The 18429-nt window shown below is 39.0% G+C and overlaps 2 pseudogenes; one reads left to right on the top strand and one right to left on the bottom strand.

Annotated features, from left to right (window-relative positions):
• Window positions 1–2198: 2198 nt before the first annotated feature.
• Window positions 2199–3892, bottom strand: LOC136463060 (uncharacterized; annotated as a pseudogene).
• Window positions 3893–6189: 2297 nt separating this feature from the next.
• Window positions 6190–9765, top strand: LOC136465377 (uncharacterized; annotated as a pseudogene).
• The last annotated feature ends 8664 nt before the right edge of the window (window positions 9766–18429 follow it).

Here is an 18429-nt window from a genome sequence, read left to right as displayed (position 1 = left end):
CCCCCCTTATGAGAATCTCGCCCTGAGATTTGGTGCAAAAGACTTTTAAGGGAAGAGAAGCATGACATCCATTTTCCAACGTCAGTGATAGCATTAGGCTACTTAACTTCAGAGTATCAGAGAGGCTAATTTGGTCAAGACACTTTCTGATACTTGCCCTTTGTAGTAAGTTTTTGTCTGAAGAATTTCCTTCGTTGGCATCCATGAAGTATTGTTACTTTAGGAGGAATCCAAGACAACATAATACTTCTTTCTTGGGATACAGAGAGTACTACGAAGCATAAACTAATTACCCATAATATCTATTTCCCTAGTGAATATAGCATGGACCATGTGAACTTTACATTAGACTACAAGCTTCTAAAAACTACTCATTACAAAGGTTCCATGTTCATTCACAAAGTTTGAAAAGCAATCCTCTACCAAAGTAGCTTGAGTACAACCTTTCATAAGAGATACGATCATAGACGGGGTAAACATTCTCTAAGGTTGTGAGAAACTGAGTAACTAACAGACAATATCTGTGCTGATGGTAACTGTTCAATCATTCAGATGCCACCCGATGGAAAACTACATAATGTTACTTGTGTGTAGTTCTCTTTCTCCACTACACTAGCACAGGGATACAGTAACACCAACTTGTGTTACTGTAGGTTGGAAAAAGTGTTACTAGCTCTCTTAGTAACACATTTTTTGTTGTATTCCAATTGGCCATGTTACTATAGACTAGTTTATTGTAACACAACTACTTGTATATAGGAACATTTGTCTAGTGTTACAATGATTTTTGTTGTAACACTTCTTTTTTCTCTAGTAACAATTCACATTATGGTGGAATATATAGTTTGTAACACATTTATTTATCTATGGGAACATTTGCCTAGTGTTATAGTGATTGTCTGCTGTAACACTTTTTTTAGTTCTAGTAACACTTCTACATTATGGTAGAGCATAGTATGGAACAAGGGAACACATGGTTTGTAACACTTGTTTATATCTATTGTAACATTTTCAGATTAGGAAACAAATATTTGTTTCGCCTATATATGTGGCACACGGATTATTATAGAATCATACAAACATGACACATTGCAAAATCACATAAACCACAAATTTCAATAATCATAACAAGATCCACATATAGTAGGATGATTTCAAACATAGTGCTTGTTCAGATTAAATCATAGTATTTGTACATAACGATATGGCTCTAGAGAGCAAACACACATAGTCTATACTAGAAAGAAAATTTCAAGAACTAGCTAGGATTCATAAAGTCCATTGCTTCTTCTTCCATTATTCTTTGTACACATCGATGTAGGAATTCAACCATTAATCATTTGAACCTGCAAAGAAAATGTAAGTTGTAAGATTACAAATTAGGCCACATATGTACAATGATGTAAGTTAAGAAAGCTAGTTTGAACATACAAACATCGAAGGCCAAGCAATTGAGACTCCTTTGGCTTGAGCATCACCAATATTGTTGCACTCAGGCCTAGGCCTCACTAATGGCTCATCTTTTGCTATAGCATGATCGATATGCACTTTGTAGAATTGACTTCCTGTCTTAACTCCACCAACAATGGCTTTTGGATCGGTGCTCAAGAGAGTTGCATAGGCCACATTAGCCTTATTAGGATATATTGAAGTCATTAGTAGCACCATGGACCCAACCTACATTAATTTGACATAATCTCTTAGTGACCAACAACCCTTTGTTGTACATCAAGATCATGCAATTAGAACAAGTGTATTATGTTCATCTACCTTCATTACAGGAAGTTGTTTAGGTGCTTGACGCTTGTTGCATGTAACCTTGTCATGAGCCACCTCTTGGTGTGCAATGGTCGTAGTCTCTCCAGGCCCTCCATGATGACCCTTACACATATAAAATGAAGTATGAAATATTAAGACAAAAGATCCTCTATAAATACAACAAAGTGTGGTTCATAGATACCTTTTGTTTCTTTGTTGTTTTACTTGTGGTGGATAAAAGTAGACTGTCATCATCACTATATTCAGACTCACATGTTTCTTTATTCTAGTAAAGAGAAAAAAGACAGTAGCATGAGTTGATATAAAAAAATCCTTTGTGAATAAAATAGTATTAAATTCATAAGAAAGTGACTTTACCAATTCATCCCTCTGTTCAAGGAATCCATCATTCTGGTTGGGTGCAACACATTGAACTCTCTAAAAATTTGAAACAATATTAAAGCCAAAAGACTAAATTAGGTGAAAACATGGAAAATAGAGCAAATACCTTTCTTTTAGAAAGCACCGCTTGATTCTGAGAATTGTTATGATCACTCCTAGCACAATTTCCCTAGAAAAGAAATAAAGTTTGAGTAACACATTTCAATACGAAGTTACAAATTAAAATGTACATTGTTACCATTGTTGCTTCTTGGTTCTCATGGTGCCTTTGATTGTTTTTTAGTTCTTCAATAACTTTGTCTTGCATTCTAGAATGCTCTTTGAGTTGCCTTATTTCCTCCAACATGTGAGTCTCTACATCAGATGATGAGCCATCTAGTGAAACTATATTAATATCTTTAAAATGGTGTGTTCTTCGACCATAAACTTGTTTAGGAACTGGAAGCAATCCCATGCTGTGCACTTGTCTAGCTTTCTCTTCTCCCAACACCCGATGTAATGCATCACCTTCCCATGCAACTCCTCCCTCACTATTTTGTGCTAACTCTGGTTGTGTGTCTAGGAGATTTTCTAGTTCAATCTACAAGCAAGAAATCCGCACATTAGAAAACAGAAATAATTTTATATTTGCAAAAATTCTCATGTGCATGTAGCATACCACTGGTTCATTTGTCCCTTTTCCCCTTTTCCTGTGAGTTGCGAGGTAAACCTTTGCTCTATGTGGCTGTTTTTTTTCAGGATCAGTTTGCCTCTGAAAAAATAGCAGTAAAGGAAAAGTAAGAAGAATCTTATATAATTTTTTTAAACAGAATATGACTCACCATGTCCTCAGACCAACGAGCATAACTCTTTGTACCGGCTGTATGTGTTGTCTTCTTCATTTCACAACTTATTTTGTTCTTCTCACTTACGGTCTACAAGAAAAAGTAAATTAATAGATAATGAACCATTATACATATAAAAATCAATAATGGTATAGGTGGTGATAGTAAAAAAAGCCAAATAGCGTCAATAATGGTGCCTTACTTGTCCTTCGCTGGACTTCCAATATTTTACTAGGGCCTTCCATTGATCTTCATTGATATCATCTGGACAACGCTTTTTCAAAACATACTTTTTCTTCTTTGGATTAAATAGTGACTTTTTTAATGTTGCCTTGTATTTCCTCCAATCTCTTCCAATTGATTTCAATATCCATTTCTCACATGAATGAGAATATAAGAACTTTGTCTAAAATAAGAAAGTCACTAATGAATGAATTTGACTTCATGACATGATAACAAGCATATATATACTTAATCTTATAAAAAACATTATGTCTTGTAAAATTTAGCTAACCTGGATGAATTGAATTATGGTTTCTGCATTGTTTTTCTTAACTTCTCTCCAATCTTTGGCACCAACAGGATAGTAACCACCATTTCTTGCTATGGTGCCCAAAAATTATCCTAAAAGGCCACCTTCTTTTCCAATGGGTTGTCCAAGCATATTACATCTTACTACTATCCGATCTCCTCCAAGTAGATCCCAAACATGTGTTAAAAACGGTCCCCTTTCGTTTACGAGGTACTTCATCGCCATCACCTATTAAAAACAGAATGATAGTGATAGTAATTGGTTAAGATGCAGTCCATATGAATGAGATTGATCTAACTACATTTGTACTTGATGTGTTCTGGTTCTCATCATCATGCTGCTCAACCTCGTTAGCATATAATGCTTCAGTATGCATTACATTTAATCCTTTCTTTTTCTTTGTACCTCCTCTTCCTGCTAAACAAATGTTGGGGACATGAACACGTGTTTATAGTAAATATAATAAACAATATGTAATCTTTTTATTAAACAACTAGATATTTGTATTAGACTATCAAGATTGTATTTATTAAGTCACATACCATGGTGGGGTTGGATATGCTAATCTTGGATGAAAATAAATCATTGATAACTAACATGACTTGGAATAGTTGTCCTTGAATAATCAAATATACATAGAAAAGTAAATTATATGTTCATTCTAATACCTTTATTTTTTTGGTTTAGATTTGGATGGTTCTTTGTTGGACTTGGTAGACGCTAAAGTGGCCAGTCTCTGCCTTGTCACAAAAAAATTAACCGTCTTTTCGCTCTCACACTCGTTGAGCATTTCCATCACATCAGAATCTTGTTGTATTACAACCAAGCTATCTTTTTTCTTGTAGTATAGATAGTCGACTGATGTGTACCCAGAACCCTCGATCAGATCAACCAAGCTAGCTTTCCTCCTAAAATATTGACTGAAAATATTTCCCACTAAATTTTCCCTCTCACGAATCCATCTACCGCCCTAACAGTTGCCACTCTCGGTCATACCCAATCTCCGTGGCCGGTTCGTCTCTGGTCGCAGCATTATCTTCACCATAGGAGGCCAGGCTCATCACGTTGTGAGCATTGACGGCGGCGGCATCCGCGGCCTCATCCCCGTCACCATTGTTCTCCGGCGTGTTCAGGCCAAGATGCAGGTACGTGCTCCCTAAAGTGTGATGGATCTGTCACCCACCCAAGTGCCCACCGATGCCCTGCCTAGCCCTCTCTCTCTCTCTCTATATATATATATATATATATATATCCCATTCTGTTGCTCGCAATCAGGGCGCTGTGCCGCAGGCCGTTTGTCGATGAAGCAAATCGCCGAGACGAAGGAAAGAAACCGATGCGATGCGTTTTCAATCCACCTGTCCGTGATCCGTCCACCTAGAACTAGAAGCCGATCCAACCCCCAAATTCATTTCGCCCCCCAGCCTACGAACTCACCGTCGCCGATCGGAGAGACCGAGGCGGCGGGGGCTGCGCTGGTCACGCTCCTGGTGCCCCGCGTCGTGCGGGGTCAGATCGTAGCGCTCGCGTCCTTGTTCCTGCAGCCGTCTCCATTGTGATCTCCCCAAGACCCCGGCCTTCTGCTTCCGCAGCCATCAGCCGGCCTCCGCCCCTGAACAGTGCCCGTTGAGGGCACATCATCCCCCGCCGGCCGGTCCACTGCCACCCGTCAGGGGCTGCCCATCGCATACTGCAGTTATGGTGGATGAGTTGGGGGATGGTGACGCCCGTTAGGGGCTGCCCATCGCGTACTTCACATTAACGATCAGGCATATCTTCTGGCACATGTGCAAGAATTGTTGAAGAATGTGTAGCAGAACAAATAAAAAACCAGGGACACCGTACAATCATACACAAATGCTAGCTTCCTCCCTCCATCCGTAAGTTTCTATTTAGCATCCTTTCCCCACTTGTGATTGAATTGGGTATCGTCGACTAATCATCACAGCGATTCACTAAAGTTTTTTTGTTTTCTTGCGATTAGTAGTTGCCACCATGTGGGAGAAACTCGATTGACATGTCGTATAAGCAAATATTTGATTAGCAATTTGTTTTGCAGATTAGAGATGGCTTAGTGCAAATCGTGTTCTAGCATTGAAAACAGAGCACTTCTACGAAACATTGATAGCAGGGGGAGCTCAGCCGCCGCAGTTCGACAATTAGGTAAGCAGGCGGCCAAAATCAAAATGTTTTTACTTTTTATATGTTAATTGGCATTGGCAAAAATTACTATCAGTGCAACAACACATGATCTATGATTTTTTTTCATGTTCAGTTCATTGGAGATGTAGTATGTTGCAGCTTATCAGTGAAACGAAATAGCTTAACAGTGGAAACAAACCATGAGCTTCATTGTTTTTTTTTGTTTGGAAAGGCATTTATATAATGCTGAATTCTTTTTTAAGATAGGCCATTGAGTACAATCCATATTAGCACCGATTGTTGTTTTGTACATATTTTTTTAGGTTAAGGTGCAGTTCTGTACATTGTTGTTCATTGATTCTTCGGTACACATTGAGTTCACCTTCAGTAAACAAATAGTTGAGATGAAACAAACTGTTTGAGTCCACTTTATATAATTCATAGCTTTTGTGTATTTCCAACATTTTGTCTCAGCTATTGAAGTACCACATAACTGATGCAGTGATAGTATCTCTTGATTTCAGTGAATTAATGGACTTAAGTGCTATTAAGAGGTTGTTGCAATCCAAAAGACCAAGTGATGAGTACATAGCTAGGGTACAGGGTTTTCTTAAGTTTGCCTACAGTGGGAAAAAGTCCGATGCAAAGATTCAATGCCCCTGTGTCAAATGTGTCAATAGGAAGTTACAAATGCAAGAAACAGTGTATGAGCACTTAGTGTGTGATGGAATGCTGCGTGGATACACTATATGGGGCTGTCATGGGGAAACATCATCTTATATCTCTGCTAACAAAGATTCAGAGTCACCGCATCCAAGTTTAAACACTAATATGCGCCAAGTAGTCCAAGAAGCCTTTGGATATATAGACGATGAACATCACACAAATGGACCTCACGCATCAGGTTTATCTGAAGATGGACCAGATGCGGAAACACAAGATTTCTTTGATTTGCTTAGGGCTGCTGATGAACCTTTATGGGAAGGATGTGAGCTATCAAAACTTTCTTTCCTAGTCCTATTGTTTCATGTGAAGTCGACCAACAAGTGGAGCAATAAATCAATTAATGATCTACTTCAAATTTTACAGCTAGCTCTCCCAAATGGTTCAAATATACCTAGAACATTTGTGGAGGCTCGGAAGACCATTGCGAAGCTTGGTCTTAGATATGAGAAGATTCATGTGTGCCCAAATAATTGTCAGCTCTATCGGAAAGACAAGAAATATGATGACTTCTATTCAAAATGTGGAGCTTCAAGATGGAAAAATAAGCCATATAAAACATCATTAACAAAAAAGGAAAGAAGAAAGGCAACCCCAAATAAGGTATTGCGTTACTTTCCAATCAAACCTAGACTTAAAAGGCTTTTCATGAACAAGGAAACAACCAAGTTAACTAGATGACATGATGAGCAGCGTACAAAGGATGGTGCTTTGTGCCATCCTGCTGATTCAGAGGTTTGGAAAATCACTGATTCCCAGCACCCTCATATTGCATCAGATTCTCGAAACATGAGGTTTGGAATAGCAACAGATGGTTTTAACCCATATGGGAAGTGTAATTCTACCCATAGTTGTTGGCCAGTTGTATTAGTACCATACAACCTTCCACCATGGTTATGCATGAAAGCTTCTTCTCTTATGCTCACTCTAATAATTCCTGGTTACCCTAGAAAGGACTTCCATACATTTATGCAGCCGGTTTATGATGAGCTAAATGAGTTGTTTGACACTGGTATGTCTACATATGATGCATCTCGAGATGAGAGATTTCAACTTTATGCTACAATATTCCATACTGTGAGTGACTACCCTGGGACAGGGATACTGGCACAGTATAGTGTTATGGGACAGTTGGGTTGTGTGTCATGTGAAGATGAAACAAGTTCAATACGCTTGAAGCATGGCCTCAAGCAATGTTTCATGGGACACCGACGATTTCTACCCACTGGCCATGAGTTTCGTTATGATGCCAATTCATTTGATGAAACCGAAGAGCATCGGTTGAGACCTATTTCTTATTCTGGAGTATCTCTTTTGGAAAGGATAAAATCAATTAAAGACTTTGAGAAGTCCAAAACATGGAAGGGTGTTAGTGGCATGTTTTGTTTGTCTTACTGGAAGTATAATTTGCTACGGCACAATCTTGACTTTATGCATATAGAGAAGAATGTGTGTGAAAATATATTTGGGACACTTTTAGAAATGGATGCCAAATCAAAGGACAATCTACAGGCAAGGAAAGACTTGCAAGAAATGAACATCAGGCCAAATCTACATCCACAAAAAGGCTAATGGTAAGTATTACTTGCCTCCTGCTTTGTATAACATGTCTAAAGAGGAGAAGCAACAATTCTGTAAAGTCCTTCGTGACATAAAAGTTCCAGATGGTTATTCTAGTAACATCTCTAGATGTGTAAATGTTGGTCAAGCAAAAATTTCAGGCCTCAAAAGTCATGATTGCCACATACTAATGCAATAACTTATGCCACTTGCTCTGAGAGGTCTTCTCCTAGATGAAGTTACATCTGTCTTATTTGATCTGTGTGGATATTTTAGAGAATTGAATGCAAAAGTTCTCCACATGAATGAACTTGAGAAGTTAGAGGACCGAATCATAATGACGTTATGTCGGATGGAGATGATATTCCCTCCTAGGTTTTTCACTATCATGGTGCATCTAGTTCTTCACTTAGCAACAGAGGCAAAAATAGGTGGTCCTGTATGTTATCGATCAATGTATTTTGTGGAAAGGTATGTTTTTCTTATAAAAAAATTAAGAGCCATGTTTGGTACCTTCGCTTTGCATGCTAAATTGTAGTTTTTATTAATTTATACTAGTTTGTGTAGGTACCTTGGTGATTTGAAGTCAAACGTGAGAAATAAAGCTCGTCCAGAGGGCTGCATTGCAGAATCAGTTCTGGCAAGAGGCTATGCACTTTTGTTCAACATTTCTTGATGGTTTTCAGACATTGTCTAATAGGCTTTCGTGGAATGATGATAATGAGGAGTCACTTGGATGCTCTACTAGACATGCATAAACTCTTTTTCCTAAATCTAGGAAACCACTTGGGAAGCCAAGTAGTTATGTCCTGAGAGGTTTGGCTAAAGTGCAAGCACATAGATATGTGCTATTCAATTGTTCCGATGTCGATCCATACCTTAGGTAATATCTCAAAATTGTAAACATAAATTTTTTTTTTGCCTCCCATAAATTTTCTTACATGTAAATTGTAGAGCTCATGCTGAAGAGATCATTGGAAAAGGTATTGGACGTAGAGCCAGTCATAGAGATGTTGAGAAAATCCAAAATGAGAAGTTCCATCAATGGTTTAGAGGTCATGTAAATACCTTAACTCAAAATGCTTATGTAGCACTAATGTGCAGGACTAAACTTGTATAATTGTACAGATAATGTAGTTAAAAAGGGAAAATGGCATTCATGGTGTTAAAGATGACATTAGATGGCTAGCTCGTGGCCCAGTTGATGCTACAAAAAGGTATTGTGCTTTCAACAGTCGAGGTTTCCATTTTAGGCCCAAACGGTTGGATAGGGTGACACAAAATAGTGGTGTAGTGCTAACTGCAAAAACATCAAGTTATGCCAGTGCAAGTGATGGCAGGCCAGTTTTAGGTGATGTGACTTACTATGGGAGGATAATTGATATTATTGAGCTAAACTACTCTGGGAATTTTTCAGTGGTACTTTTCAAATGTGAATGGGTTGATGTTGTTTCTAAAAGAGGAATAAAGAAGGACAAGTATGGCTACACACTTGTTAATTTCTCACACCTGATACATACAAGAGAAAAGATTGTTCATGAATCATATATTTTTCCTAACCAAGCTGACCAGGTGTTTTATGCTGAAGACAAAGAAAACCCTGGGTGGTCTGTAGTCATGAAGATGAAACCAAGAGATATATATGACACAGGTTGTGATGAATGGGAAGATGATGTAGAAAATGAGCCATTCCATGTCACACACCTTGGAGATATGTTCAATAATGCAAATGTAAGACATCAATGGGCTAGAACAGACATTGAGGGAACCACCATGGATGCTAGTGATGTTGCGGATGCTAGTGGCAATGGATTGAATGACTAATCATAGTTCATGAGGTGTAGTACCTGACTCTTTATTGTGCAAGCTCATTTCTTCAATGGTTTGTGTTTCTCCTTTTTCTTTATTGTGTAATTGTACAAGTTCTTCTCATATTTAATGATTTTTTACTATAATGATAATTTATATATGTGAACTTTATTGGGGTGGTCAATGGTATGATTGTAACAATATATGTTATACCTATATGATATGATAATGAAAATGTATAAAGAAATCATAAGTTAATTGTTACATGGCCATGCTAGTTCTCTACACATTCTTAAGTTGATTTATTACTAAGTTCAATTTTCTTTACGTAGTCCAGTAGCACAAGTTGATTGTTTTTGTACTAATCTATAACTCTCTCTTAATGGGGAAAATAAATGCTGCTTTGGTATGTGTACTAAGAACTACTGAGTACCTGCTGTATTTTCTATTGCTATGGCACTCATGCCTGCTTTGTTAGTTCATTAATGGCTGACTTGTGCTTCAAGAGTGCGGGACTGTTTTGCATAAATAGAGACTAGCTGACAACATGATAGACTGTTGCACAAGCACATGGATTAATGCTGCATGTTTTCACTAATTCAATCTTTCTATTGAACTTGTGATCCCAAAAAACATTGGTTTAACGCTGCATATTTTCACTAATTCAGTCTTTGACCCTAAAATTTTATGGGGTTAACTTTTAATGTTCCTAATTCATGGCTTGATGCTGCTACAGGAGGTGAATGAGATGTTGGACAGGTCTTGGCTACTATCAAATGGGTCGATTTCTGTTGGAGGTGAGTTGTGCTCGTAATGGATTGAGGATGAATGACTAGGTGTTCTATTGGAATGTTGATGCTTGCTTAGCAACTTTAGCAGCTGTGCTTGTTTACAGTTTTACAACTAGGCAAATAACTGTGTGCATTTTCTTCTTTTTTTAAATGGTTCTGTTCTTACATGTCTCGGTTTTTGAGCCGACGACGGTATTTAGCCTGATGTGCTAAAATTGACCATTTGATTCTAAACTTGCCCCGTCGGCTATTGCACATGCTGCACTGACGACCTAGGATTATACTGTATCTAATTAGTAGTAGCACCTTGAACTTGCTTAGATAAACTCTAAACTGCCTGGACATCATCATTACAAGCTGGTGCTGCTTCTTGATGGCTAGTACCAGCTTGATTAGTCTCCTGAATCGACGGATGTGGAATATTGTAGTAAACCAGTCCAACCTGATCAATTGGATATCCATGAAACACCTTCTTCATGGTGTTGTGGAATGTGTTTAGGAAAACTATATTATGGTTCAATATGGCGTCATGAATAGATTTGTTTACAACCTCCACGAAGAAATGCCTATCCTCAGCTTCGTCTGCATCTGTCTGTCCATGCATTAAAACTCTTGGTAGTGGATATTTCTAAACAACTTTATTGTCATATGTCTTAGTGTAGGACAACAAAAACTTGTTCTAAAATTCTTCTATAGCTTTACTGATGACATCTTTATCTTCACCAGGTAGGTCTTCGTAAGGCACCATAAGGATGTCATTGTTGTTGTAAGTTGCCATGACAATTATGGTGTCCCACTGGGCATGCCAGAACATGTGTCGGCACAAAAACATGTCAGTGCTCTAGGCACACAGCAAGCCAGAAGGATCTGCTTGATGGAGCAAGGCTAGAGATCCACTTGGATTCAACGTAGGGCTAACCAATCCTGTGAATTCCTCCCGAGGTGTGCCAGTCAATTTGACCTACAATTGATAAGGATAGAAAGTTTATCAGTAATTTGAGATGGAACATGCTAGTTTTGCCCAGATAGTTCCAAATGTGCCGCTTCGGGAGCAGCCAGACGGTAAAAATCAACTAAACGGTCGATACGTGAAGAAATCAGCTGTTTACGGACTGTAAAGCGCGTGGGTTGCGATCAATTTTATATTGATAAGTACAATGCTTGCAGATGTAAGTAAAATCATCAGTTAGGTGGGTGTTACTAGTGTAAAGCATTGAGCCGATAAATCTAACAAGAAGGGATATAATGTGCGAACAAATCGACTGTTTAGTACAAATGGATCTACAAATGCTTTGAATCTAATATGTTACCATCAATAGTGAGGTTCGATCAGATCGATGGTAGCTATGATGATAATAACAAACCAAAACCGAAGAATCCATAAAACCATCTATACATTGATAGGCTTTCTGAAAGACATGCTATATGTGTGAACGCTCAAGCAAATCGGCTAAAATAGCCGATTTAGGTGAAAAGGGATTACAACATGTGAACAATTGACTATTTAACATGGACAAACCTATGAACAAATCAGACATAACCTATTATCCCTAATAGTGGGGTTCGACCGGATTGATGGCAGTCATGATAAAGACAACAAATCAAACCTTTAAAGTAAACAGATCTATCCACATTTAATAGAATCATGGTGATACACTATAGGCATTAAAGCATAGGCGATTGGCTATTTAGCCGATGCGGGCATAGCAAACAGTTAAGGTTACGCCTGATCGAGAACAAATCTACCAACTAGCATCCTCTGATCTAAAGTGCCATCAGTGGGGACCGACCAGATCGTTGTAGCCATAACAACAAACTATAGACCAGATTTAACCAGCCAGCAAACCTCCTCAAGATCGGACATGCCTTAACCACGTACTATGCATGATCAAGATTGAAATAGAACAACTAATGAAACATAACCCGTCGCTCAAAGTAAGAAACATCATATTAAAAGAAAACAAATGACAGACTAAAAGGATGTAAGGCCGATCTAGATCAATCTCGACAGGGCGGGTTGATGTTGCTAAAAATTAATGACAATAAGAACATCAGCAAGATCAGTAACAATGAATCTACCCAAAGGATGCCACTCTTAGGTAGAGCCGATAACTTGACCTTAATCTAATTTGAGCAGTGGAGGTCGAACTTAACCAATGTAGCCGTACTTGAACTAGATAAGTGTCGATAACTAGTTTAAACTAGAGTTCGTAGTGGAGGTCAAACTTAATCGATGCAGCTGTACAAACAGAAGTATAAGCCATGACGGTACTTACAGACAAGCCAGAGGTTGGCTAGACCGATGTAGCCCTGCTTGTTGAAGAACTCGCCGAGATCTATACTACTCCTACTCCGAAGGGTTAACATAAAGCCAAAAAAGTAACTTGTATTGATTAATTTGATGTCCTTTTACAATAACCGGGGTCTGATATTTATACCCAGAGCCTAAGCATGAATCTTTCTCAAGTATGATTCATTACAATCTTTGGTATAGAAGAAAACATTCCTAACTTAAGATAACTTGGACCCTAATCTTTCCCTTTTTGTAGAGTCTGACGTGTATTTCTCGACGCCAACTGTAGCTCATTGTCGTCATCCACTGACATCATTCGAAGAGAGCCGATTTCAGTGCCGCATCTGAATCGGCTGATCTTGACCCTTATGCAATCGATTCCTTGATGACATAATCTTGGAAGCTTCGAATTCCCGCGTTCTTCTTCCCAAATTTTGGTGTAAATAGTGAAATGGAACTATGCTAATGTGATTATTTAAATAACTTGTGATACTAACCCAGGAACTGGCAAGAAGGGTAATGCTCTTCCAGGGCCCAAACATTATTTGCACTATATTACCATCCCCTTACCACCTCCACCATTTTAATCCACCTCCCCAAAAAGCCTCCACCATCCACTCCACCATACCCCAAGGTTAGAGCTTGCTGAGTACTTTATATACTCATCCATTGATGACTCATAGATATCGACCCTGAAGAGGACTACAATAACGATGAGGAGGCAAACCACGAGGACTAGGAGCCACATGAAGATTTATGGATTTGCTGGAAGGAGTCACTAGGACATAGGGTTTCGACCGCGCTCAAGCTTAGCTGTGGATTAGAGTATCTCTACGTTGTTGTTTTTGCTGTAGTATTTACCGCCGTGTTGTAATAAATTGTAGCTTCACGGTAGTAGAACCTCGCTAGTTATGTAATGCCTATGGCTATGCCATTTGAACCTTGACTATTGTAATATTATATTTTGATTATCAATGAAGCTTGGTATTTTATATTAAATCTATGTGCCAATTCTATTATTTCTATGCGTATTTGTGCATGATTCTGGCGCAAATACAAGAGCACTAGGACTCCCAAATTGAAGGCCCGACACCTTGTCTCTCTTGTGTTCTTACTTTGTATTTCAAAACCGATTAGTGAAAACAACATAGCTTTCAAATGATTACATTAATATAAGTTCCAAATACATTGCTAGCATAAATGACATCCTCTAATAAAAGCATATAGATGAGAAGTAAATATAGAGTCACCGAGCCCACTGGCGGTTAGCCACCATCTTCAGCAGGCCAAGCACTTCACCTGCAACATGGTGGGATAAAACATGAGTACTAGAATGTACTCAGCTAGACTTACCCATCATAAACCAGAAATAAAGTGACACCAAAGAGTATGCAGGGCTTTATAGGTGGAGCTAGCTTGACAAATTTTTTCATAAAAGCCAATAGTTGAGCTATACATTTTACAATTTGGTAACCAAGTTAATTATAGCTATTCATCTCTAGATTAGCAACTAACCTATGCCAAATATGTGGAATATCATGTAGTAACATGCAATAGTAACCATACCATTGTAATAATGTGAGTATCAACATCATAACCATCAAGTTTCCATTAAGTTACTCTATGTTGTCGCTGCTCAGTCAAGTTCCCACTATCCGGGAGAGACAATGATTTGAATCGATTCCTACCTAGCTGGGGAATTATTCCTAACACACACCCAATCAACCTGATCAGTGGTTGCCTTGGGTCACCTTTGGTATAGCTTAGGAACAAATTCATGGGTCCGAGCAGTGCCGCACTCTCAGGGAATCCACTATGCCAGGAGGTCAATCTCTCCTTTGGACTTACGCCCATGGCTCCCTACACATCCTTACTACCGCCAGAGTGCGCACTTTCACTTCTTGGCTTCCAGCCTGAGTTGAGCTACTCGGCTTCATGGTCGGAACGAGTTATCCGGCCAACTAAGTGATAGGAATGCGTTCAACAAGACATGAGGACGTACAACGCATCAGTCCTTAACCGACACAGATGGGGATAGATCCACACCCAAGACCTCCATGCCTTGTTGCTTCTCTATCGATATATCGCCTGGTCTCCTTTTTATTCATCAACACATGGTTATTTCCACGATAGCAAATATAGCCAACCATGCGTTGGTATCCACCTATATCTCACAGGTGGTAGGAAATGACCTGACTTCTACCGGTCTAAGCATCACTAAGCATACATTCGATCCTGGACCTACATAGGGTTCAAGGTATATTTCTGGAAAAGGTAGTTCTATGCATCAAGTGGTTCCAATCAACTCTTATAACCTAATGCATCAAACATAAAGAACTCAAGTGATATTTATAAAAATGTAGGAGGCTTAGAATGCTCCGGGGCTTGCCTGGGATCCAACACTAGGTCAGTGTTTGTTAGATGACTCTCACTTGGCAAGCATCTCCCATCCTAGCACTTGTCTAGTCCTTCCATCTTTGGAATAGGTCCACCATACATCGTCTTCGGGTTCGGCTCCAACATCACATCCTTCATATGGTTCATCTAGTGTACCTAGATGAGATGCAAGATGCAAGTACATGAATATGAAGAATGGTAATATGAGATGCATCACATAATAGCATTCAAGGCAAATATAAGATCATGCAAGATATAGGCACCTAGAGTTATTTAACTAAACATCACACAACCTATTATAGAGGGATAGCAAGCATATTAGGCATGGAACACAAGAGAACTTAAGTTCAGATATTGCACAAATGCATCAATCAAGAACTAACCAACAGGTTTAGCCAAAACAAGAGCAAGCTAAAGCAACCACCTAGCACATGTATAGAAATCTGGGCAGCAGCACAACAGTCACTTGTTTTACCATAACTAGAGATCCAGACATCCAAAGAATGTGATCCTAGACTTTATGGAAAGATAATGAAATTGCCTACATCATAGTTATTATCACCAAAAGCTTATTCGAAAGCTAACTAGGTCAAACATGCCAATGTTTCAGATCTGCACAGAACTAGGATAAAAAAGTAGTAGTAATTTCGAAAATGCATAACTAGAGTTACAGACATCAAACAAGCATGAACATTAACTTTCTAGAAAGCTTATTAAATTATACAAAACATGTTTATTATCATCACAAGGTGATTCCATAATTAACAAGGTCAATCAAGCACAATTGTGCACCTCTGTCCAAACTTGGACAGATTCTGCTATGCAACTTCACAAGCTTATAACTGGAGCTCTACAACACCAAAAGGGGTGATCTAGTATAATTTTGAAATCTTAAGGAAAGCAATATAACTCTTATATTATCACTAAGACATGATTTTATACTTAACTAGGTCAAACAATGGAATCCTTTAAATCTGTACAAAGCATAAACCAAACATGACAGATCATTTGTCAATTTTATAACTCCTAAACTATCAGATGTATGGTCATGAAATTTGAACACAAGCAATATTATGAAATTAGCTACAACTTTGGTATTCACTACAACCACAGAAAACATCATTTACACCACAAAAATAATTGCACAAGCAAAACTACACATGCAGCCCAAACAGCAGTGGTACAGAAAACTGATAAGAACTTCAGAGGAGCATAACTGGAGTTCTAGACCTCCAACAAACATGAATCACAATTTTTTGAAAATCTTATGAAGTTACCTACTACTTTCTTATTCTCATATTAAGATCATTCTATAGTTAACAAGGTCAATTAATCCAATGAATGCATCTCTGTCCAAAACATGGACAGAATCTGACATGCAACTTTAAATAGCTATAACTAGAGTTCCACATGTCCTATAATTATGGTTCTAGACTTTTTAGAAATATTAGAAAATTTTAAACAACTTTGTTATAAACACCTAGAGCTAATTCTTCTATTAAAAAGGCCCCACAATACCAACAAGGCAACCATGTCTGGGTTTGGGAAGAAACAACCACAGAAATTTAAGAAACAATAACTAAAAATTTACTTGACCAAAATTATGCTATTTAGCTTTTTGAAAATCCTAAGAAAAGTACTACAACTCATGTATTTTCATAAAGTCATGATTCATAACTTAACTGAGCCAATTAATACAAACATGCAGTCCTATTCAGAATAGGAGCAAAGCAACATAGGGCATTTGTTATTTTTATAGATCTTAAACTATCAAGTCTAAACTCCAGAAATTTTTACCATACAACAACCATCACCTAAGTAGCACTCCATAAAAATTTCACATTTATTTGAGCAACACAACTGCAGTTATGAAAAAGACAAGACATAACTTGTATTAATAACCCAACTGCATAAATTTAATTTTACAGAAAAAACTTTAAAATAAATCATGCCATATTATAGATCTACTACATAGATAATTTCACAAGGATTCCAAAAAGTTCTCATTTTCTATTTTTGGATTTTTCTACAGTTTGCTACAATTTTCCAAATTTCAGCTGATTATATGCATATCATGAAAAAGAAAAGGAAAACGCTTTTGCATTGGGGTCTATGCAGAAAACATTAATTAAATGCCAGCGAACCGGGCCTTCTCGATACTATTCCTCTAAGTCATGGCTTTGCACTTAGGGCCTCCAACTTCTTCTAATTCATGCCCGCAGTCCTTCGCTCTTCTCAACATTACAGCAATGGAGCAGCGACTGCTTGGGCCGGCCGGGCTTGGCCAGCGAGAGCCGGTAGCGGCGGGGAGGAGCCGGCCAGGCTTGGCCATGACCAGCTATGGCTGTGCTAGGCCCTCGCTCGGCCAGCTGTAGCCGGTAGCGGCAGGACCACAGCAGCAGGCGACCAAGCGTCCAGAACGAGGGTGACGACAGACGACAACACACGGTGGGACTTGGCTCCGCCTAGGGTTTGGGGAGGCGGTTGCGGAGCCAGAGGCATACTCGGTGGCAGTGCTGAAGGGGCTGCTGCAATGGGATGTGATGGATGTAGAGCTGAGCTTGGGGGCGGCCATGGCTGTGCGCGCTCTACGCGCTCGGTAGAGGCAAGGGTGGGCGAGCAAGAGGCGAGAGTGAGCGCCTAGGAGTAGGGAGTGAGGGCGAGTGAGGAGAGAGTGCTCAGGCATCTCCCCATTGGTGCTGGGGCACAGGGCATGTGGCAGCAATGGTGGGGGCACGGCCGGTGCATGGTCACCACGAAGGCAAGTCATCGGACACCTGGTGTACGCACACCAGCCTGCTTTGGATCCTGTTTTAGGCATATTCCACTTGGATTTAACCTGTGTACATGTACCAAAGTTGTTGTTCTCTAAGTCCTCTCCAAATTTCGTTAAGGGTAACTAGCCATTAGGGCTGCAGGTTAGTGGCTAATTAAGCCCCAAAGTGACAGTGTCAGTGTGTTGACAGCGGTTAAAAAAACCCAAGATTGAGGACCAAAACAGAGTCAAACTTAGTCCAACTTTTTATATGCTCTTCTCCACCATGTATACTCCAACTTTTATTTTGGTACCAAATCAAGTTGCTTAACAAAATTTGGAGAACGCGGAATGCCGACATGTCAATGTAAATTAAGTGACAAAGTAACTTTTGCTGTTTTGGAAACTATTTGTGAAGATGCTAATAAACTCCAAATTTGATG

The sequence above is a fragment of the Miscanthus floridulus genome, chromosome 7 (genome assembly GCF_019320115.1).
Source record: "Miscanthus floridulus cultivar M001 chromosome 7, ASM1932011v1, whole genome shotgun sequence".
Classification (NCBI taxonomy): domain Eukaryota; kingdom Viridiplantae; phylum Streptophyta; class Magnoliopsida; order Poales; family Poaceae; genus Miscanthus; species Miscanthus floridulus.
Note: the sequence above shows the minus strand (reverse complement) of the source record. Positions and strands in the feature narration are given on the sequence as shown.